Source organism: Astyanax mexicanus, chromosome 23, assembly GCF_023375975.1.
Source record: "Astyanax mexicanus isolate ESR-SI-001 chromosome 23, AstMex3_surface, whole genome shotgun sequence".
In the NCBI taxonomy this organism is placed as follows: Eukaryota; Metazoa; Chordata; class Actinopteri; order Characiformes; family Acestrorhamphidae; genus Astyanax; species Astyanax mexicanus.
The window spans coordinates 19367112-19390074 of record NC_064430.1 but is presented as its reverse complement, the minus strand read 5'-3'; the positions used below and the strand labels follow the sequence as shown (position 1 = coordinate 19390074).

Sequence of the window (22963 nt, the reverse complement as noted above, 5' to 3'; positions counted from 1 at the left end):
AATTTAAGTAAGACAAAGGAGTTGGAAAGATTAGTTGAATGATGATGATTTCTAGAGGATGATGGAGGAGTCTAAAAGGAAAAGAATGAGCATTCTGGCAGTTAGAGTCTCTAGAGAAAGGAACAAGGAGTCTAAAAAGAAGTGACTGAGTTTCTAGGAGCAAAAAGGAGGTCAAACGAAAAATATGGGGTTTGTTTGGGAGAAAGAGTAGTCTGAAATGCAGAGATAGGGTTTCTAGAGTAAATGAAGAGTCTGGAAGGTGAATGTAAAGGTTCTATAGTAAGGACAAAGAGTCTGAAAGGCAGATGTGAAGGTTCTAGAGTAAGGATGAAGAGTCTGAAAGGCAGATGTAAAGGTTCTAGAGTAAGGATGAGGAGTCTGAAAGGCAGAAGTGAAAGTTCTAGAGTAAGAAAGAAGAGTCTGGAAGGTGTATTTGAAGGTTCTAGAATAAGAACAGAGAGCCTGAAAGGCAGAGGTAGAGTTTCTAAAGTAAAAACGAACAGTCTGAACAGCAGAGGTAGAGTTCTAGAGTAAGAATGAAGAGCTTGAAATGCAGAGGTTGAGTTTCTAGAGTAAGAAGAAAGAGTCTGAAAGGTAGAGGTTGAGTTTCTTGAGTAAAAATAAAGAGTCTGAACGTAGAGGTTGAGTTTTTAGAGTAAGAAGAAAGAGTCTGAATGGTAAAGGTTGAGTTTTCAGAGTAAGAAGAAAGCATCTGGAAGGTGGTTATGAAGGAGTAAGAGACAGAGGTAGAGTTTCTAGAGTAAGAATGAAGAGTTTTAAATGCAAATGTGGAGTTTCTAATGTGATAAATGAAGAAATTGAGTTTATAGAAGAAGAGCAGAGGAGGAGGAGGAGTTTCTAGAGGAAAAAGAAGAATGTAAAGGTCTGAGGATCTATCTAGGGAAAGGAGAAAGAGTATAAAAAGCAATCACTGTATCCTGAGAGAAGGAGGTGGAGTATGAAAGGCAGAGGTGGGAGGTTTTTTTTTTATTAGAAGATGTAGGAGTCTTCAAGTTTTCAGAGGAAATAATGTCTGAAATAGTGTCTGAAGGTTGAAGGGCAACGATTGGAACTTCTGGAAAAGATGATGGACTTCTATGGAGGTTTGTGTAGTCTGGAAGGTTCTGGAATGGGAGGAAAGAGTCTAAATAGTGGGTAGATGGAGCTTCTGTGGGAAGAAGAAGAAGAAGAAGAAGAAGAAGAAGAAGAAGAGTCGAAGAAAGGAAGATGAGTCTGAAACTCAGAGAGAAGGTTTTTTTGAGAAAGTGGAGGTGGTAGTTTCTGGCTAAGGGAAAATACTGACAAACAGTCAGATGTTGAGATCTTTTAGAAATATGGAAGAGTCTGAATGTTTGAATGTCAGGTGCATTATGTACTAAAGCTGCGTAAGTACAAAAATATTGCATAGGCCACATTTCATCCTCACGGTCAGATATACTAAATGTGACTTAAACGTGAGAATGTGTGTTCCCTCCCATGACAGTTTCAGACGTACATTTTTAAAGTGTTTAGCGACACTTAGAGCCAATGCTTTGAAATTGCTAACCAGATGTTTCTAGTTCTGAGCGTATGCAACATTCTATTGTGTGGGATTCCACACAAGTCTTAGTACAGGGGGGCTAAGACTCTCTTCAACTGATATTTAGCGAGGTCTCCTGCAGGTTTGGAAGCTATCTGCTCCCTGTGCCACTTGTAGGGTTGCATGATTGGATCATTTAAAATTGTGACGGATTTGATTTATGACTTCCATCAGTATAAGCCTAATAAAACCTGACTTTGACTAGACTGGAGTGAGGGGACTGACTGTAATAATCTCAGCTTTGTGGAGTGAGTGCGTAAACTGACAGCATGGTGAAAAACACTGGTCTTGCATTGGCCTGCATGGATACAAATCTTCTTATACCACAATGGCTGCTTGGTGGAACGCAAAGCATCCCAGAAGCACTGATTGGCTTAGTCTTAGTACAGGAGGCCCCAGAGGTGAAGTTTTTAAAGAAAAAAGTTTTAGTGGAGGTGGAGGTGGGCGCAGTATAGGAAGACCCTTTACAAAGACAAAGATTGAATTTCTGGCTGAGGGGGAGGAGTCTAAAAGAGGAGAAGAACAAGACGGAGTCTGAAAGACAGGGTTAGGGTTTCTGAATTATTGCAAAAAAAAAGTCCAGAATATCAGAAACAGCAGAATCACGGGCAGAACCAAAGATGAGATAAGGTGTGTTCAGGAGCTGCAGGTGAGCAGAGCTTCTTGTGCTTCCAGCAGGTGGCACTGTTGCATTGGCTTTGTTTGTAGTCTGAGAGGGAAATATGAATAAACACAACTGAAGAATGGATTTATCGGTGTGTGAGTGTGTGTGTGTGTGTGTGTGTGTGTGTGTGAGTGTGTGTGAGTGAGAGAGTTTTGTTTTTTCCGCTCGCCCCGCTGAGCCTGGGGCTTTTGTTGGGCTTTACCGTCTCACGCCGGATTCTTCAAGGTTGTCGCTTTCCCTCAAGTCAGACCTCTCTGAAAGTGGTGGAGCTAATCTGTGGCAGGGCTGCTCCTGTCTGCTACAGCACCCGCCTGCAGGCTACACACACACACACACACACCTGAATAGCACAACCAGCATGCTATCTGCTGCCCCAGTGTGTGTGTGAGAGAAAGATTTTGCAATGGCAGTTTAACTAAATCTGTTTTTTGTTCTAATCTAAATCTTGGGCGTTCTCCTTAATGCACCTTTATGAACACTATAGATCATAATGGCACATGTATTTCAATCTGTCAGAATGAGCGTGTGGATCATATAACCATTATAGAGCATTATCGAGTGCCCCCTATGCTTCCTGTAGTGTATTACAATCTGTCAGAATGAGAGTGTAGATCATATAACCATTACAGAGCATTATCGAGTGCCCCCTATGCTTCCTGTAGTGTATTACAATCTATCAGAATAAATGTGTAGATCATATAACCATTACAGAGCATTATAGAGTGCCCCCTATGCTTCCTGTAGTGTATTACAATCTATCAGAATAAATGTGTAGATCATATAACTATTACAGAGCATTATAAAGTGCCCCCTATGCTTCCTGTAGTGTATTACAATCTGTCAGAATGAGAGTGTGGATCATAAAACCATTACAGAGCATTATAGAGTGTCCCCTATGCTTCCTGCAGTGTATTACAATCTGTCAGAATGAGAGTGTAGATCATATAACCATTACAGAGCATTATCGAGTGCCCCCTATGCTTCCTGTAGTGTATTACAATCTATCAGAATAAATGTGTAGATCATATAACCATTACAGAGCATTATAGAGTGCCCCCTATGCTTCCTGTAGTGTATTACAATCTATCAGAATAAATGTGTAGATCATATAACTATTACAGAGCATTATAGAGTGCCCCCTATGCTTCCTGTAGTGTATTACAATCTATCAGAATGAGTGTGTGGATCATATAACCATTACAGAGCATTATAGAGTGCCCCTTATGCTTCCTGTATTGTATTACAATCTGTCAGAAGGAGAGTGTAGATCATATAACCATTACAGAGCATTATAGAGTGCCCCCTATGCTTCCTGTAGTGTATTACAATCTGTCAGAATGAGCGTGTGGATCATATAACCATTACAGAGCATTATAGAGTCCCCCTATGCTTCCTGTAGTGTATTACAACCTGTCAGAATGAGAGTGTAGATCATATAACCATTACAGAGCATTATAGAGTGTCCCCTATGCTTCCTGCAGTGTATTACAATCTGTCAGAATGAGCGTGTGGATTCTACAGTTGTGAGAAAAAGTATGTAAACCCTTTGGGATTACTTGGGATTTCTGCATAAAGTCACAACAATAAACAAACACAGTCTGCTTAAACTAATACCACACAAAACATTATATATGTTTGCATGGTTTTATTGAACACAACATGTTAACATTCACAGAGCAGGATGAAAAAAGTATGTGAACTTTTGGATTTAATAACTTGTTGACCCTGCTTTGGCAGCAAAAACTTTAACCAAACGTTTCCTGTAGTTGCAGATCAGACCTGCACAACAGTCAGGGGAAATTTTGGACCATTCTTCTTTACAAAACTGTTTCAGTTCAGCAATATTCTTGCGATATCTGGTGTGAATCGCTCTCCTAAGGTCATGAGGCCACAGCATCTCAAAAAGGGTTGAGGTTAGGACTCTGACTCCACTGCAGAAGGCGCATTTTCTTCTGTTGAAGCTGTTGGGTTGTTGATTTACTTCTATGTTTTGGGTCATTGTCCTGTTGCATCATCCATCCTCTGTTGAGTTTCAGTTGGTGGACTGATGGTCTTAAGTTTTCCTGCAAAATGTCTTGGTTAACTTGGGAATTCATTTTTCCATTGATGACGGCAATCCGTCCAGGCCCTAAAGCAGCAAATGCCCCCTCCACCATGTTTCACAGTTGGGATGAGGTTTTGATGATGATGTGCTGTGCCTTTTTTTTCTCCACACATAGCTTTATGTGTGTTCCTTCCAAACAACTCAGTTTTGGTTACATTTGTCCGCAGTATATTTAGCCAGTAGTGCTGTAGAACATCCAGGTGCTCTTTTGCAAACTTCAAACGTACAGCAATGTTTTTTTTTGGACAGCAGTGGCTTCTTCCGTGGTGTCCTCCAATGAACTCTGTTCTTCTTTAATGTCTTACTTATTGTAGATTTGTCAACAAAAATGTTAACATGTGCCAGAGATTTCTGTTAGTCTTAAGCTGACACTCTAGGATTCTTCCTCACCTCATTGATCATTCTGTGCTGTGCTCTTGCAGTCATCTTTACGGAACGACCACGCCTAGAGAGAGTAGCAACAGTGCTGAAATTTCTCCATTTGTAAAGCGTCTGTCTTGTCGTGGACAACATGAACATCAAGGCTTTTAGAGATACTTTTTAACCCTTTCCAGCTTTATGCTCTTTTGTGCGAGGCATGATTTACATCAAGCAATGCTTCTTAAAAACAGCAAACTCAAAACTGGTGTGTGTTTTTTTATAGGGCAGGGCAGCTTTAACCAACATATCCAATCTAATCACATCCTGGCTCCAATTAGCTCTTAGAAAAGTCATTAGCCTAGGGGTTCACATACTTTTTCCACCCTTACTGTGAATGATAACATGTTGTGTTTAATAAAACACATGCAAACATATATGTTTTTTGTGTGGTATTAGTTTAAGCAGACTGTGTTTGTCTTTTGTTGTGATTTAGATCAAGATCATAACATATTTAATGACCAATTTATATACAGACGGTATAGTGTGTCTATAGAGTGAGTGTGTGGATCATATAAACATTATAGAGCATTATAGAGTGCCCCCTATGCCCTCTGTAGTGTATTACACTCTGTCAGAATAAATGTGTGGATCGTTTAAAGTTTGTAGAACACTATAAATGCTTCCTCTATTGTATTAGAGACAAATGATAGTGTTGATCATTTAGGCATAATAGAGCATCATAGAGCTCCCCCTATGTTTCTTGGAGTGTATTACAGTCTGCTAGATAAAGCATGAAGATCATATATGTTATAGAACATTTATAAAATGTCACTAGTGTATGTGTGTATGTGTGTGTGTGTTGGCTGTTTTAATTTATTGTAGTTAATTATAGAGGGGATCTGAGCTGTGACTGAAATTCTGTTCCAGTGGAGTCTGATTCACATCCAACCACACGACATGAAAGAGCAACAACATAACACACACACACAAACACACACACACACACACACACACACACACACACACACACACACACACACACACACACACACACACACACACTTGTGCCCAAGTTGTCCCTAAAGTGATTTATCAGAGTTAAACACCGCAATTTAGCTAATTTTCTACACTCCTTTCATATCAGAGGCACTTTGAAGTCAGACAAACTTATATATTGAGTTCAATAAAACACTCACCCACACACACACATTCTTCTGATTGGCAACTAATCTATTTGATGTAATTTAGATCCTAAAGAATTTGTTCTTTCTGTTATTTTATACTTAGTAATTATCCATAAAACATATGTCTGCACCCAGGACTGATTCTAGGCTTATTTGAGGGAGATCTCTGATTTGGTTTCACACACAAGAGCTTCATCCAAACCATGGTGCTTCTGGGATGCTCTGTATTCCCATGGGAAATTTTTCACCCATGCAGGCCAATGCAAGATAAGTGTTTTTCACAAAAGCTGAGCTTATTACAGTCCAGTCAACGCCCTCTGGTGTAAACATGGGCTGATTTACTGAAAAGCACCATGGTTCTTATAAGCCTGAATGGAACTGGTTCAAGAACCAGAGTTCATTTGGTGGAAAAGCACTACGACTGAGCTGTCTGTGGTTCTGAACCCCCACTTTGTTGTACTAAACCCCCACAGTGGGCTACTGAGCTGTCCATGGTGCTGAACCCCTAATGTATTTTATTGCGCTGTTAATGACTCCAAACCCCCGTGTCCTCTACAGCATTTTTCCACTGACATGGAACCGTCACCATTCCGGCACCATTCTTGTTCACGTTCGCCACATTTCCACCAACAAAAGTAGGTAGTGGAATCAGGAACATTCGTTTAGCCCAAACCGTGACGCCATCCGTGGGCATGAAGTATGATGTGATATTTTGACAGTTCCACTAAAACTGGTGGAAATGCAGGCTGGTTCACTGACAATCACCACGGTTTTAATAAGCCAGAATAGAACTGGCTCAAGAATTAGTGTACATTTAGTGGAAGAGAGGTACTAGTGAGCTGTCCTTTGGGTCAGAATGGGGTGCTGAGCTGTCCATGGTGCTGAACCCCTGTTCATGTCTGTTCATGTCTCCAAACCCCCAGCGTGCTTTTCCACCGTCGAGGGACTGGCACCATACCAGGACCATTCTTGTTCATGTTCGCCATGTTTCCACCAACAAAAGTAGGTTCCGAAACCTGGAACATTCATTCACAGTGGGAACCAAAGAATACTAGGTTGTTTAGCGCGAACCGTGACTAAAATTGGTGGAAATGCAGACTGGTTCACTGAAAAGCACTACTAGTGAGCTGTCCGTGGTTCTGAAACCTCACTTTGTTGAAATAAACAACCACAGTGGGCTAGTGAGCTGTCCATGGTGCTGAACCCCTAATGTACTCTAGTGAGCTGTTCATGACTCCAAACCCCCAGTGTCCTCTATAGTACTTTTCCACCGTCTTGAAATTGGCACCATTCTGGTTCACAAACCTATTTTTTAACCTTTTGCCACGTTTCCACCAACATCAGTAGGTTCCAGAACCAGGAACGTCGTTCACAGTGGGAACCAAAGAATACTAGGTTGTACCGTGACGTCATCTGTGGGCATGTCTTTCTGTACAGGAGCCCCACTTTGTTGAGAACGTTTTAATGGTTCCACTAAAACTGGTGGAAATGCAGGCTGGTTCACTGAAAAGCACCACGGTTCTTATGAGCCAAAATGAAACTGGTTTTAGAACCAGATTTCTTTTGGTGAAAAAGCGCTAAGAGAGTTGAGAGCTGGTTCTGTGAATAGCACCACAGTTCTTATAAGCCTGGACAGAACTGGTCCAAGAACCAGAGTTCTTTTGGTGGAAAAGTGCTACTAGTGAGCTGTCCATGTTGCTGAACTCCTAATGTACTCTAGTGAGCTGTTCATGACTCCAAACCCCAGTATGCTCTATAGCCCTTTTCACCATCGTGGAACCGGCACCGTTCTGGTTCATGTTCACGTTACCGCCAACAAAAGTAGGATCCTGTTCTGTTTGTGCAGGATCACTGCCGCTGTGCAGTGCCCTCTGTTGATGACCTATGATCTGATATTTTAATGGTTTCATTAAAAACTGGTGGAAACGTGGGTTGGTTCAATAAAAAAATGGGTAAGCCAGAACGGAACTGGTTCAAGAAACAGAGTTCGTTTGGTGGAAAAGCACTATTAGTGAGCTTTCTCTGGTGCTGAACCCCAATTGAAAGTTATTGAGCTGTCCGTGGTGCTGGACCCCCAGTGTCCTCTAGTGAGCTGTCCGTGGTTCTGAATCCCTATTGAGATTTTCTGAGCTGTCCGTGGTGCTAAGCCATCAGTGTCCTCTAGTGAGCTGTCCATGTGTGCTGAATCACTAGTGTCTTCCAGTGAGCTGTCCTCGGTTCTGGACCATGCTGTCCGTGAGTCCCAATTGAGAGTTTCTGAGCTGTCCGTGGTGCTGAACCCCTTCTGAGAGTTAGTGAGCTGTCCGTGTGTGTTGAATCACTAGTGTCCTCTAGTGTAGTGAACTGTCCGTGGTGCTGAACCCCTACTAACGGTTGGTGGGCAGTCCGTGGTGCTGAAAACCTCTATGTATGCCTTTGAGCTGTCCATAGTCATAATTTTTTTTTTTTTTTGCTGAAGTTTCAGTTTAATATTTTAAAGCGATGATTCATACCTATTCTCAGCAACAGCAGTCATTCATGCTCAGTCTCAGCGCCTCTTCCCCAGATGTGACGTTGGCAGCTGTGTGTGTGTGTGTGTGAAGCAGTGTGAAATGGTGTGAGTGAAAGTGAGTAACGATGGAGCAGCAGTGGCTTCCTGTGGCCTGCAGGGGGTGCTGCAGATCACGCTGTTAGAGGAAAGGGGCGAGCTGCTGTGTGTGGAGGAGTGCAGCGTGTTTGGAGTGACACAACCACTGGAGAATCCCTGCTGGAGCAGAACACACACACAAACACACACAAACACACACACACACACTTTCTCTCTCTCTATCTCTCTATCCATCTATCTACTACACTTTCTTTTTTTTACTCATTTTCTTTTCCATATCTATATAGTATAGCATCTCTCTCTCTGCTGTGCTTCTCTCCCTCTCTAGATCTTTTCCATATCTCTTCTTCATATTTCACTCTCTCTCTCTTTCTCTTTTCCTCTGTTTCTTTCTCTCTTGTCTCATACACTACATTGTCACTCCCTCGCTCTCGCTCACACACAACTCCCCCTCCCTCCCTCCCAACCTCCCTCACTCTCCTGCTCTATCTTTCTCTCCTCCCTCGTCCCCCTCCTCTATTTGCTCGGCGCTCGCTCGTCCTCTGCTCCACTATAAGGGGAATCTCTGGGAGAAGCTGAACAGGAGACTGGAGCTCTGCCACCAGTGCACAGGTTAGTGTGTGTGTGTGTGTGTGTGTGTGTGTGGGTCTGTACAATGGTGTGTGTGTGTGTGTGTGTGTGTGTGTGTGTTTGAAAGCATGCTGTGTGTTGTGGTATGCAGTGTGATCTGCACTGTTGCGGTGTGGGCAGTCTTTAGGAGCATAAGAGAGAGGGAAAGAGTGTGTGTGTGTGTGTAAGAGTGTGTGTGTGCATGCAAGAGAGATGCGTCACGATGCAGGTGGTCACTGTCCGTCCGCTACTCACTGTGTGCACGTGCAGAGACGGACAGAAAGAGAGGGATAGAGAAGAGAGAGAAAGATATATAGAGACCCAGAGGGGAGGGGTGTGCACTATGCTGCATTGTGTTTATGTGTGTGTGTGTGTTTGTGTGTGTGTGATAGAGAGAGAGAGAGAGAGAGAGAGAGAGAAAGAAAGAGAGAGAGGTGTAACAGGTAGGCGGAGTTCCAGTGTGAAAAATTGTGTCTCTAGTCGGTCGTAGCCAAAGCAGCGACAGGTTCCCCCAGCCATGCATGCTCACACACACACACACACACACACACACACAGACGTGCAGAGGCTCGCTGTGATGTCATCGTCCCGTCTGGGCTGGAGTTCTGGTCGGTCTGCTGGTGCCCCGATGAGTCACACACTCACCCCCTCAGCAGCAACGAAAGGGGTGCATGAATTTAGGGAGGGGATGCTATAAAGGGGTGGGGCACAAGTTCACTGAGTTGGTGGGACAGGTGGAAGATGGAAGAAATGTGGATTGAGTAGATATGAATTGGGGTGGGATTTCTTAGGTAGAAAGGAATTGGATTGGTGGGACAGGTGGGGTTGGTGGAATAGGTTGGCCAGATGATATTGCTTTTGGTTGATTGCACAGTTGGAGTAAATGTGGATTTATTGGGTGGAATAGACTGGACAGATGTGGATTGGGTTAATCAGATAGGTAGGGCTGATGTAAGCTGGGTGGTGGAACAGGTGGGTTTGGTGGGATAGGTTGGCCAGATGGGGATTTGATTGGTGGGACAGATGGAGTAAATGTGGATTTAGTGGGTGGGATAGATTGGACAGATGTGGATTGGGTTGATCAGATAGGAAGGACTGAAGTAAGCTGGTTGGTGGGATTTGTGAGGTAGATAGGAATTGGACTGGTGGGACAGATGGAGTAAAAGTGGATGGGGTGGGTGATATATATTGGACAGATGTGGATTGGGTTAATCCAATAGGAAGGGCTGAAGTAAGCTGGTTGGTGGGATTTGTGAAGTAGATAGGAATTGGACTGGTGGGACAGATGGAGTAAATGTGGATTGGGTTGGTGGAATAGGTTAAATTGGTGGGATAGATATTGATTGGTGGGTGGGATTTGTGAGTTAGATAGGGATTGGGTTTGTGGGACAGATGGAGTAAATGTGGATTGGGTGGTTGGAATAGATTGGGCAGATTGGTAGGGCTGATATAAGCTTCTTGGTGGGATAGGTGGTGTAGATGTAAATTTGGATTGGGCTGGTGGAATAGGTGGGGTAGATATTAGTTGGTGGGTGGGATTTGTGAGTTAGATAGGGATTGGATTGGTGGGACAGGTGGGGTTGGTGGGATAGGTTGGCCAGATGATGAAGATTTGGTTGGTGAGACAAATAGAGTAAATGTGGATTGGGTGGGATGTTAATTGGTTGATATGATTAGTAAGGTAGATTTGGATTGGACTGGTGAAATAGGTGGGGTAGATTTTGATTGGTGGCTGGGCTTTGTGAGATTGATAGGGATTGAATTGGTGGGACAGGTGGGGTTGTTGGGATAGTGGGACAGATAGAAGAAATGTGGACTGGGTGGTTGGGGTAGATTGGGCAGATTAGGATTGGGTTGATCAGATTGGTAGGGCTGATGTAAACTTGTTGATGGGATAGGTGGGGTAGATGTTAGTAGGCTGATAGGATTGATATGGTTAATTTGGATTGGGTTGGTGGAATATGTGGGGTAGATTTTAGTTGGTGGATGGGATTTGTGAGGTAGATAGGGATTGGATTGGTGGGACAGATGGAGTAAATGTGGGTTGAGTGGGTGGGATAGTTTGAACAGATGTGGTTTAGGTTGATCAGATAGGTGGGTCTGATGTAAGCTGGTTGGTGGGATTTGTGAGGTAAATAGGTATAGGTTTGGTGGGACAGATGGAGTAAATGTGGCTTGGGTGGGTGGGATAGATTGAGCAGATGTGGACTGGTTAGGTGGGATAGGTAGCACTGATGTAAACTGGTTGGTGGGATAGGTGGGGTAGATTGTAGTTGGTTGGTAGGATTGGTGAGGTATATTTAGATTGGGCTGGTGGAATTGGTGGGGTGGATATTGGTTGGTGGGAGGGATTTGTGAGGTAGATTGGGAGAGGGAGAGGGAGTTGGATTGGTGGGACAGGTGGGTTTGGTGGATAGGTTGGTGGGACAAATTGAATAAATGTGGATTGGGTGGGTGGGATAGGTAAATTTGGTGGGACTAATGGAGTTAATGTGGATTGAGTGGGTGGGATAAATTGAACAGATATGGATAAGGTTGATTAGATAGTTAGGGCTGATATAAACTGGTTGTTGGGTTAGGTGGGGTAGATATTGGCTGGTTGATAGAATGTGTGAAGCAGAATTGGATTGTGTTGGTGGGATAAGTGAAGCTAATGTAATCTGGTTGGTGGGATAGGTGGTGTAGATTTTTGCTGTTTATAGGATATGTGAGATAGATGGTTTGGGCTGGTGAGAAAGGTCTGATAGATCGGGATTGGGTTGGTGGAATAGGTGGGGTAGATGTGGATTGGGCTGTGAGATAGGTGTGATAGTTGTTGGTTGCTTGGTAAGATAGGTGGGGTAGATGTGAATTGGTTGGTGGAATGTGTAAGTCAAATATAAACATGTGTGATAGGATAGGTGAGGTAGGTGTGGATTGGTTGGTAGGATACGTGGGGTAGGTGGTGCACTGTTTTGGTGGTTGTGGTGGTGGTGTATTGGTTGGTGGGAACAGGTAGTGCAGATGTAGGTTGTATTGGTGGGATACATGGGGCAGATGTGGATCACGTTGGTGGAATATTTGGGACAAGGCAGATGTTTCCTGGTTGGTGGGATTTATGCTGCTTTGGGGGATAAGTGGGGTAGATATGGACTGGGTTATTGGATATATGGGGCAGATGTAGGCTGGCTGGTAGGATAGGTGGGTAGATTTTTGCTGCTTTAAGGTATAAGTGGGGTAGATGTGGGTTAGCTGGTGCACAGGAAACTTGGCAGTGTTAAATCAACACTGTTAGTGTTAAATCAACACTTATTAGTGTTGAACTTTACACTCTCAGTGTTAATTTAACACTAACAGTGTTGATTTAACACTGCCAAATTTCCTGTGTGGGATAGGTGGGTACATTTAGGTTGCTTTGAGGGATAAGTGGGGTAGATATGGATTGGGTTATAGACTAGCTGGTGGGATAGGTAGGGTAGATTTATGCTGCTTTGAGGGATAAGTGGGGTAGATGTGGAATGGGTTATGGGATAAGTGGGACAGATGTAGGCTGGTTGGTGGGGTAGATTTATGCTGCTTTGAGGGATAGTGGGGTAGATATGGATTGGGTTATACACACACACACACACACACACACCTCTGTCTTGGCTTTAAATATCAGTGTTCCTCTGGTTTATGAATGAAAAGTTATTTCTGCTGTGCTTTTTTCTGGATGTAGTTTAAAGTAACATATTTTGTTTTCACAGTTCCTCCCTTTCTCTGCTTCTGAGGACTGTAAATACATTCTGAACATCACGCAGCATTACTGTACATCCAGCCAGTACAGTGTGTGTGTGTATGTGTGTGTGTGTATGATGGCTGTGTAAGCAGCCGAATTCCGACACTGACGTTGTTCTAAGGCTGTAGACTGTCTAGAGCCCAGTTAAAACATAATGATTCACACTTTGATGCTCACGAATCAGGACAAGCGTGCTGCACAGTGTGTGTGTGTGTGTGAGTAAATATTATAATTGGCAACTTTACAGTAGAAGGAATAAAAACATAACTTTCAATAGAAGTGAATGAAGAAGGCTTTTATTCCACATAATTTTCCATTGATTTAATCTGAAACAAGTCTGAACTCAATCTGAACTGACTGTATGGAAATGTGATATAGGAAGCTTTTTATTTTAAGTGTGTGTGTGTGTGTGTGTGTGTGTGTGGCTGTGTTTGTGTGCTGCCCTGCCGCATTTCTGTGTGCTCTGTGTTACAATGGCCAGAGAGATGTGAGAGGGCACTAGGCCAAGAGAATTGTATACAGACACACAGAAACACACACACACACACACACACCACAGACACACACACACACACACACACACACACACACACACACACACACACACACACACACACACACACACACTGCCACTTTGACAGCCTCATTTGCACACTTCACCACTTCAACACACTAACGGCTTTAGAACACACATATTGTGCCGGAGTAAACTGCTGGTGTTTTTTTTTGCGGTTATTGTTGGTGTTTGTTGGGTTGGTCTTTGTGTTTGTACTGGAGACTGTCTGTTAGTGTACATTGATGTTTGTTAGGTCTGTGTAATTGTTTGTTGCGTTCGTCTAGACTTTATGCTGGACAGTGTTTGTCAGATCAGTGTTTGGTTTGTGTTTTGAGTGTTTTTAAGTACTGAAGTTTATTGGGTCTGTTTTGGATTTCTGTTGGTGCTGGGGAGCATTGATGTTTTGTGGGTCATTGTTGGTGTTTGTTGGGTTGGTCTTGGTTTTGTGGTGGAGACTGTGTGTTGGTTACTGTTAGGTCTATGTTATTGGTTGTAGAGTTGAATTTTATGCTGGAGAGTGTTTATCGGATCAGTGTTTGGTTTGTGTTGGTGTTTTTAAGTATTAATGGTTATTGGGCTCGTTTTGGATTTAGTGCTGGAGATTTCTATTGCTGCATTTGTGTTAGGGAGTATTGATGTTTGGTGGGTCATAATTGGTCATTGCTGGGTAGTCTTGGTGTTTGTTGGGTTGGTCTTGGGTTTGTGCTGAAGAGAGTAGGTTATTGCTGTGTTTGTGTTGGGGAATATTGATTGATGTTCATTAGGTCTGTGTTAATGTTTGTTGGGTTCATCTAGACTTTATGCTGGACAGTGTTTTTCAGATCAGAGTTTGGTTTGTGTTTGTTGGTTTTGAGTATTGATGTTTATTGTTTCTGTTTTGAATTCTGTTGGTGTTGGGGAATGTTGATGTTTGGTGGGTCATTGTTGGTGTTTGTTGGGTTGGTGTTGCGTATTTTTGGTATTTGTTGGGTTGTTGGATTTTGTTAGGTTGGTCTTGGGTTTGTGCTGGAGAGAGTAGTTTGTTGATGTGTTTGTGTTGGGGAGTGTTGATGTTTGGTGTTTGTTGGGTTGTTGTTAGAGTTTGTTGGGTTGGTCTTGGTGTTTGTTGGGTTGGTCTTGGGTTTTGATGTTTATTGGGTCTATTTTGGATTTCTGTTGGTGTTGGGTAGTCTTGATGTTTGTTGGGTTGTATCAGGCTTGTGCTGGAAAGAGTTCATTATTGTTGTGTTTGTGTTTGGGGAGTATTAATGTTTGTTAGGTCTGTGCTATTGTTTGTTGGGTTGGTCTGGACTTCTTGCTGGAGAGTGAATTCTTTGGTTTGAGTTAGTGTTTTTGAGTATTGATGTTTATTGGGTCCGTTTTGGATTTCTACTGGTGTTGGGGAATATTAATGTTTGGTGTTTGTTGGGCTGTTGTAGGTGTGTGTGTGGGGGGAGAGTTTTTTTGGGTCATTGCTAGCATTTGTTGTGGAGGTCTTGAGTTTGTTAGGGACAGCCTTTATTGGGATGGTGTTGCATTGAGGAGTGTTGAGGAGAGTTGATGTTTGCTGGGCTACTCTTGGGTGTTTGTTGGGTTAGTATTGGGGAGCTTAATGATCGTTGGGTCAGTGTTGGTGTATGGGATGGGCTTGAGTTCTGTGATGTATTTGTTGGTTGGGCATTAGGTGTGTGTTGATGTTGGGGAGTGCTGTTGGTGTTTCTGTGTTGCTGGTGTTGTGTAGGGTCATTGTTTGTTAGGTAAGTGTTGTTTGTTGGATTGGTTTTGGGGTTGTGTTGGACAGTGTTTGTTAGGTCAGTGTCTGAAGTCGTTGGAAGAGTAACCCATGCAGACATGGGGAGAATATGAAAGTTGCACCCAGATAGGGACTTGAACACAAAACCCCAGTACTGGATTGTTAGGTTACTGATTCTTGCATTGTGTTTTTGAACAGTGCTTTGTTTGTTCGATTAATGCATAAGTCTCAGCTGATTGGTTATGTTTAATCTCTGCTTGTTTCTCTGTGAAATCAGAGCTACAGCGTGAATTCCTTTGAACTTCAGATCATCTGAGCTTAAAGGAAATGCACTAACTGTAACTCTGCACACCTTCACTGATTTAGAAGAGCAGAATTCATCCCCATAGATACACACAATTCTCCTCAGAGTAGACAGCGCTCTTGATCTTCGCCCAAACATCCTCAATCTATTTCCCCCTAATCTCCCCCTTCACAGATCTTCAAGGTCCTTTCTTTTTTCTTTCTGGCTGTCGCTCTATTTTTCTCTCTCTCTAAATTATGCTCCCCTTTTTTTGGGAGATGAAACAGCGAAACAGAACATCATTTTCTGAAATATATTACAGAGGTCAGCAATCCATTAAACCACAACAGGGCCTGGTGTGTGATGTTTGCCACCATGGAATCTATCAGGCTAATGTAGCTAACAAGTAATGGAAGCTTAAACCCCACCAATTATCACTAGAGCCATGAAGCCAATGTAAGTAACATCAGTGGAAGCTTATAAAAGTAGCCAAACAATTAGCACGGTAGTTATGAGGCTAATGTAGCTAACAAATGATGGAAACAATATACCCCATCAATTAGCATTGGACAATAAGACTATTGTGGCTAACAAACAATGGTAATGTATACTCAATCATTAAACCCCAAAATTAGCAATGAATCTATGGGGCTAATGTAACTAACAACCAGTGGTAGCTTAAACCCCACCAATTAGCACTGGAACTATGGGGCTAATGTATCTAACATCAGTGAAAGTTTATACTCCACCATATAGCGCTGGAACTATGAGGATAATGTGGCTAACAACCAGTGGTAGCCTTTACCCCACCAATTAGCACAGAAGTTATAAGGCTAATGCGACTAATAACCAGTGGTTGCTTAAACCCCACCAAGTAGCACTGGAGCTAAAGGGAAAAAGGGGTTGACAAGTAATGAAAGCTTAAACCCCACCAATTACTAATGGAGCTATGAGGCTAATGCATACCTGTCAAGTCTCCCGTTTTGGCCGGGAAACTACCGTATTTTACTCCTTTTTCCCGCCGTCCTCCCGTATTATTATTTTCCCGTAAATTTCCCGTATTCTATTAAAATAAAAATATATATATTATTGAGGAGACAGGGCACTGACCGCTCTGTGTCTCTTAACCAATCGTGGAGCCGATTCAAGGAGAAAGTCCCGCCTTTCAGGAGAAACAGCCAATCAGCTTGCAAAGGAGGGTCAGTGTAGGTAAGCCCCCCCCGTCGCTGTGAGTTCAGGCAGCTGGTCGGAGCAGCTGATGTTAAAACAGATCTGGATATACAGCGATTTTTCTAAAAGAAAGGTAACGGTAGGCTAATCATGCAAAACTGTGATGAGATTTTTCTGATAGCTGCTTAAAAATACTCGTCTCCGAAATAAAACACACAGATTAAACCTCTTAAAATAAAAAAAATAAAGTTTGTGACTCAGTTTAACTAGAAATGTGTAGAGGACCGAAATGAACTGAACTGATCAGGAGTGATCAAAAGAAAGAAGTATTAATTAAAAATTATTAATTTAGTAGGCCCATTAGGACTAATTTTTACTGATGAAACATATCTGGTCCATGTCCTTTTAGTAAAAGCTCATGATACTATTTTTAGGTCACCAACAGTCATTTTGCAGACTTTGTGCACCTTTTGTTCAATTTTAAATCCATTAAATAAATAAAAAATATATCATATAAAAGAGTGCATTATGCCAAAAAAGACATGAAATCAGTGGTAGCCTATACCTCATCAATGAGCAACAGGAGCTATGAGGATAATGTGATTAACCAGTGGTAGCCTAAACCCCACCAATTAGCACTGGAGCTATAATGCTAATGTGGCTAACAACCCCACCAATTAGCAATGGAGCTATGAGGCTAATGTGGCTAAACAACTAGTGGAAGCCAAACCCCCACCAATTAGCAATGGAGCTATGAGGCTAATGTGGCTAACAACCAGTGTTATCTTAAAGCCCATGAATTAGCACTGGAGCTAAAAGGCTAATGTGGCTAACATGTACAACATAAAGTACAGTTATCTATAAACATGGACTAAAGGATAAAACATATATAAACACACTATACTGTACATGTATACAGGCTGCTGTACATACATAGTATAACGGAACTGTGCATGGGTGTGTGTGTGTGTGTGTGTGTGTGTGTGTTGGAGCATGTATATTCCCTCTCCATCCTTCATTTCCTCATATTAGACTGATTGAGTGCAGTGTATGGTTGGGTGATCACCGCGGCGACCGTTAATGGCAGTTAATGATATTCAGTAATGACTTCACTGTGGAACAGCATTCAGTCTAATACACACAGTATTGTTTCCAGTAAAGTGGCCAGCGATGAAGCACAAGAGGAGATAAGTATAGGTGTTTCTAATAAAGTGGCCAGTGATGAAGCACTGTAAGAGTAGGTAGATAGTGTAGGTGTTTCTAATAAAGTGGCCACTGATGAAGCACAAGAGTAGGTAGGTATAGGTAGGTGTTTCTAATAAAGTGGCCAATGATTAAGCATAAGAGTAGGTAGGTATAGGTGTTTCTAACAAAAGTGGCCAGTGATGAAACACAAGAGTAGGTACCTATAGGTGTTTCTAATAAAGTGGCCAGTAATGAAGCACAATATTAGGTAAAAATAGGTGTTCCTGATAAAGTGGCCAATGATTAAGCATACGAGTAGGTAGGTATAGGTGTTTCTAATAAAGTGGTCAGTGATGAAACACAAGATTAGGTAAAAATAGGTGTTTCTAATAAAGTGGCCAATAATAAAGCACAAGAGTATGTAGGTATAGGTAGGTGTTTCTAATAAAGTGGCCAGTTAATGAAGCACAAGAGTAGGTAGGTAGATATAGGTGTTTCTAATAAAGTGGCCAGAGAGTGGATACAGGTTAATGTGTGTGTGTGTGTGTGTGTGTGTTTATTTTTCAGTTTTTCTGACACATACTGTAAGTGTGTATCTGTATTGCTTGATTACCCCAATATTGGGGGTGTTGAGTGTGGTGCTAATTACCCTCGACACACTAATTAACCAGCAGGGGGCTGATGACACACCCCTTTCCTCGTTAAACCCACCCACCCTCATCAAATCCACTCCTAACGAGGCGGAATGTGACCCATGCATGACTGATCTATTTACTTATCCAATTACTCTCTCTGCCGCCTGTCAAGTGTGTGTGTGTGTGTGTGTGTGTGTGTGAGGTGATGAGTGATGGTTATTAATTAGCTCTCCAGGTCAGTGACAGGTTAGGTGGAGGATAGGGGGCGTCATCTACAGTAATGAATGCGTTTAGGGAGAGGTTATTAGCATAAGCAGCTCTAGAACAGTTTTTCAGGCTATGCTGAAGCTGCAGTTCTGATGTTCTTCACTGTGGTTCTTCCAGGATCTGTGTTGTCTGGAATGATGGTTCTACCTCCAATACCTTTAGAATGAGTGGAGGAGTTGTGGGTGAGGTAGTGAGGTAGGATGGTCACTCAAATGCAATCGAATCCTCACAGCTAAACTCCAACAAGTCATAAAAAGCCTTGGTTTTAGGATATATCACCACAATACGTCATTTAAGACGCACAGAATCATAGATATGAAGAAGCCCCACAGGTGAGGACAGTGAATCATCACAGATCACATTCAATTAAAAAGAAAACATGCTTCAAGTCACAGCTGGACAAACGTCATGAACTGAGTCACCACAGCAACAGGATGTGCTGCTGCTCAGATCTATCTATCCATCCCTCCATCTCTTCTTTATCCCTCCACCCAAGACTTTCCAACATTTCTACATTCCAACATTTCCACCCCCCTAATCCCACTATCCCATCACCCCATCCCTCCATCATCCCATCCTGATACATCCCTTTCAATTCCATCAATTTGCCACAACATTCAACTGGATGATTATTCTTTTATCCCACTACCCTCTCTAAACATTCCCCTTAATCTCCTTTATACCATCATCCCATTTCTCCATCATCACATATCATCATCCCACCCCATCCTTCTTTAATCCCACTACCCTGTTACAGCATCCCTCTTTTACCCTACTCCTTTCTCATACTACCTGATCCTCCTTTAATCCCACTGCCCTATCACATCCCTTCTTAATCCCATCCCTTCAACAAAACATCCTAAACAAAAACTCAATCTTAATCTCATTTCCCCACTCCTCTATCATCCTTTCCCATCCTTCTTTAATCCCACTACCCCATGATAACATCTCTCCTTAACTGCACCACCCCATCACCAATCCTTTCATCCCTCCACTAATTCTTCACTCCACTTTCTTTATCATACTTCCAGTCCCTTCTTTAATCTCAATCACAACATCCCTCCTTAATCTCATAATTCCCTCACCCCATTCCCTTAATCCCATCCCTCCAACAAAACATCCCATTTTAATTCCAGTACCCCATCTCCCCACCCCTCTATCATCCTTCTCTATTTGTCTTTAATTCCACTGCCCATCCCTTCATCCCTCTAATACTCATTCAATACACTCCTCTCCCATACTTCCCATCATTTTGTTAATTCCATCACTTCATCCCAATACACCCCCTTAATCTCACAATCCCATCACCTCATGCCTTCATCCCTCCACTAATTCTTCACCACACTACTCTATCATACTTGCCCTATCACAACATCCCTCCTCAATCCCATAATTCCCTCACACCATTCCTTCTTAATCCCCTTCCTCTAACGAAACATCCCATTTTAATTCCCGCAACTCATCTCCCCACCCCTCTATTATCCTTCCCCACCCTTTTTTGATCTCACTACCATATCAAAACTTTCCTCCATAATGCCCCAATCCCATCACCCCATCCCTTACTCCTTCCATTAATCCTTCACTCCATCCCTCAACCATCCTTCTTTAATCCCACTACCCTATTACAACAACCCTCCTCAATCTCATCCTTCCATCACCCCATCCCATCCCTCTAACAAAACATCCCATCTTAATCCCAGCATCTCATCTCCCCACGCCACTCTCCTCACGCCACTCTCCTCCTTTCACATCCCTTTTTAATCCCACTACCTATCAAAACTTTCCTCCATAATTCCCAATCCCATCTTCACATCCCTTTACCCTTTCATTACTCCTTCACCCTTACTTCATTCCTCTATGACTCTTTTACCCCACTCCTCTACCATCTCACCCATCCCTTTTTAATCCCATCAGATTATCACAATACCCTCTTTATCTCATTATCCTATCCCCATTACTCATTCACCCACCACTCTAACATCCCACCCATCCCTTTTTAATCCCATCAGATTATCACAATACCCTCTTAATCTTATTATCCTATCCCCAATACTCATTCACCCACCACTCTAACGTCCCACCCATCCCTTTTTAATCCCATCAGATTATCACAATACCCTCTTAATCTTATTATCCTATCCCCATTACTCATTCACCCACCACTCTAACGTCCCACCCATTCCTTTTTAATTCTATTACCTCAATTAAAAGAAAACCCTTAATCTCATTACCCCATCCCTTCTTAATCCCAACTAGGGTTGCAACGGTATGAGATTTTCACGGTATGATAACCGTCTCAGAAAATACCGCGGTATCACGGTTATCACGGTATCACAGTTTGTTACATATATTATTAAACTGACCCTTAAAGAAATTACAACAAAGGTTTTTGTTCAATTAACTATTTATTGTAGAAACCTGGAACAACTATATACATAATGTCTCCTTAAAAAAAATAAACTGTACACCATTAGGTGAAGGAAACCAGGTTTTTCCACTACTCTTAAGGTCATTAAGGGTGTATATAATTATATATATATATATATATATATATATATATATATATATATATATATATATATATATATATATATATATATATATATATATATATATATATACACACACACACACACACACACACACAAACACACGTGTCACACATTACATGTCCTCTAAGAAGTAAAGATCCTGTGTTTAAACTATTCAGTACAATTATTTAAGTTTAAATTATTTAATATCTGATAAACTGAGCCTGGGTCAGTGTCTGATCAACAACTGTTGTAAACGTCCGTTTTACTGCCAAGTTGGTATATAACCAGATAGAGGGGATTTATTTCTGAGTCTGGTTTTAACACATGAAAAACAGGCACGTCAGAATTTGAAAATTAACGCATGTAAATGAATGGCGTCTTTCACATCCAGTCCGGCGAGCACCTTTACACGGACACGTGAATCCGTCGTGGCACGCACTTCACGCCTGTACCTGCGTGCCCAAATTTCGGATAACTCAGCGCTTTTGCGGGCGCTTACCGCATGGGTTGTGCATGACTACAAAGAGATTTTATTTATGTTCAGATTAAAATTATAAACTAAACACATACTTTGCGCTGCACGGCGGGGTGGTGTTCTTGGAGATGGGAGAACAGGTTTGACGTATGTCCACCTTTAGCTGTGACTTTACGGCCACATTGATTATAAATCGGATAACCATCCTCGGGTGCGTTCGGCGGGTCTCTGAAATAGTCCCACACTGCTGATTTTAGTTTAGCCTTTTTTTAGGCGGACGGAGATTTGTTTAGTCTGATGCACTTTCTGCTGTTCTCACCGCTGTGTGCTGAGCAGCTGAAGCGGAGCAGAGTTGCGCATGCGCGGGTGAGTTTCACCGCTGGCTTGCGTTTTACCGGTAATAAGCAAACACACACGGTATGATAACCGTGCATTTTAATACCATGGTATACCGTGAAACCGGTTACCGCTGCAACCCTAATCCCAACCCCCATTAAAACATCCCATCATCTTCCCACCCTGTGTATCATCCTATCCCATCTTTCTTCAATCACACCATCCTATCCTTCCATCCCTCCATTCTTCTACACTCCACCCCTCCTTCATTCCATCCATCCTTTTTTAATCAATCACCCCATCTCTTCTTAATTTTATCCCTATCCCATCTTAATTTCAACATTTTATCTTCCCACCCTTTCTACCCTCCAATCCCATCCTTCTTTAATCACATAATGCTACCCCTTTATTCCTCCATTCCTCCATTTCATCTTTAATCCCATCACCCCACATGCCATACCTTCATCCTCCCATCCATACCCTGCCATCACTCCACCTTTCCTTAATTCCATCATCAATTGAATCCGATCATATCATTCCTTTTCTTTTCCTCCATCCTTACCTCCCTCTACCTTATCTTTCCATCCATCCGTCTATCATGCCATCATCCATCCATCCATTATTCTTCATTACACCATCCCTCCATAATGCCATCCATTACTCATGACTAACCATTGCCTCATGCCTCCATCATCCAATGATCACCACTGTCAATCATCCATACCTCCATCTCAACATCACTCCATTCCATTCCCTCATTTCATCATCCCATCCTTCTTTCTTCTCATTCTTCCTTTCTTTCACACTCTTTTTTTCTATCTCATCTCTATTCTTCTGTTTGTTTTTCTCTCCTATGTTGTCCTTTTTTAATCTTCCTTTCACAGTCATATCTCTCCCCCCTCCATCGCTTTCTCTCTCTCTTTTTCTCTCTCTCTTTCCATCTTTG

At 42.3% G+C, this 22963-nt stretch overlaps 1 protein-coding gene across 1 annotated transcript in view; it reads left to right on the top strand.

Annotated features, from left to right (window-relative positions):
- Positions 1–8996: 8996 nt before the first annotated feature.
- elfn2a (extracellular leucine-rich repeat and fibronectin type III domain containing 2a) overlaps positions 8997–22963 on the top strand; it is a 155104-nt gene continuing 141137 nt past the window's right edge. Inside the window, exon 1 of the mRNA XM_022668147.2 lies at positions 8997–9090. The gene's annotated coding sequence lies outside the window, so the exon portion shown is untranslated. The remainder of the gene's footprint in view (positions 9091–22963) is intronic.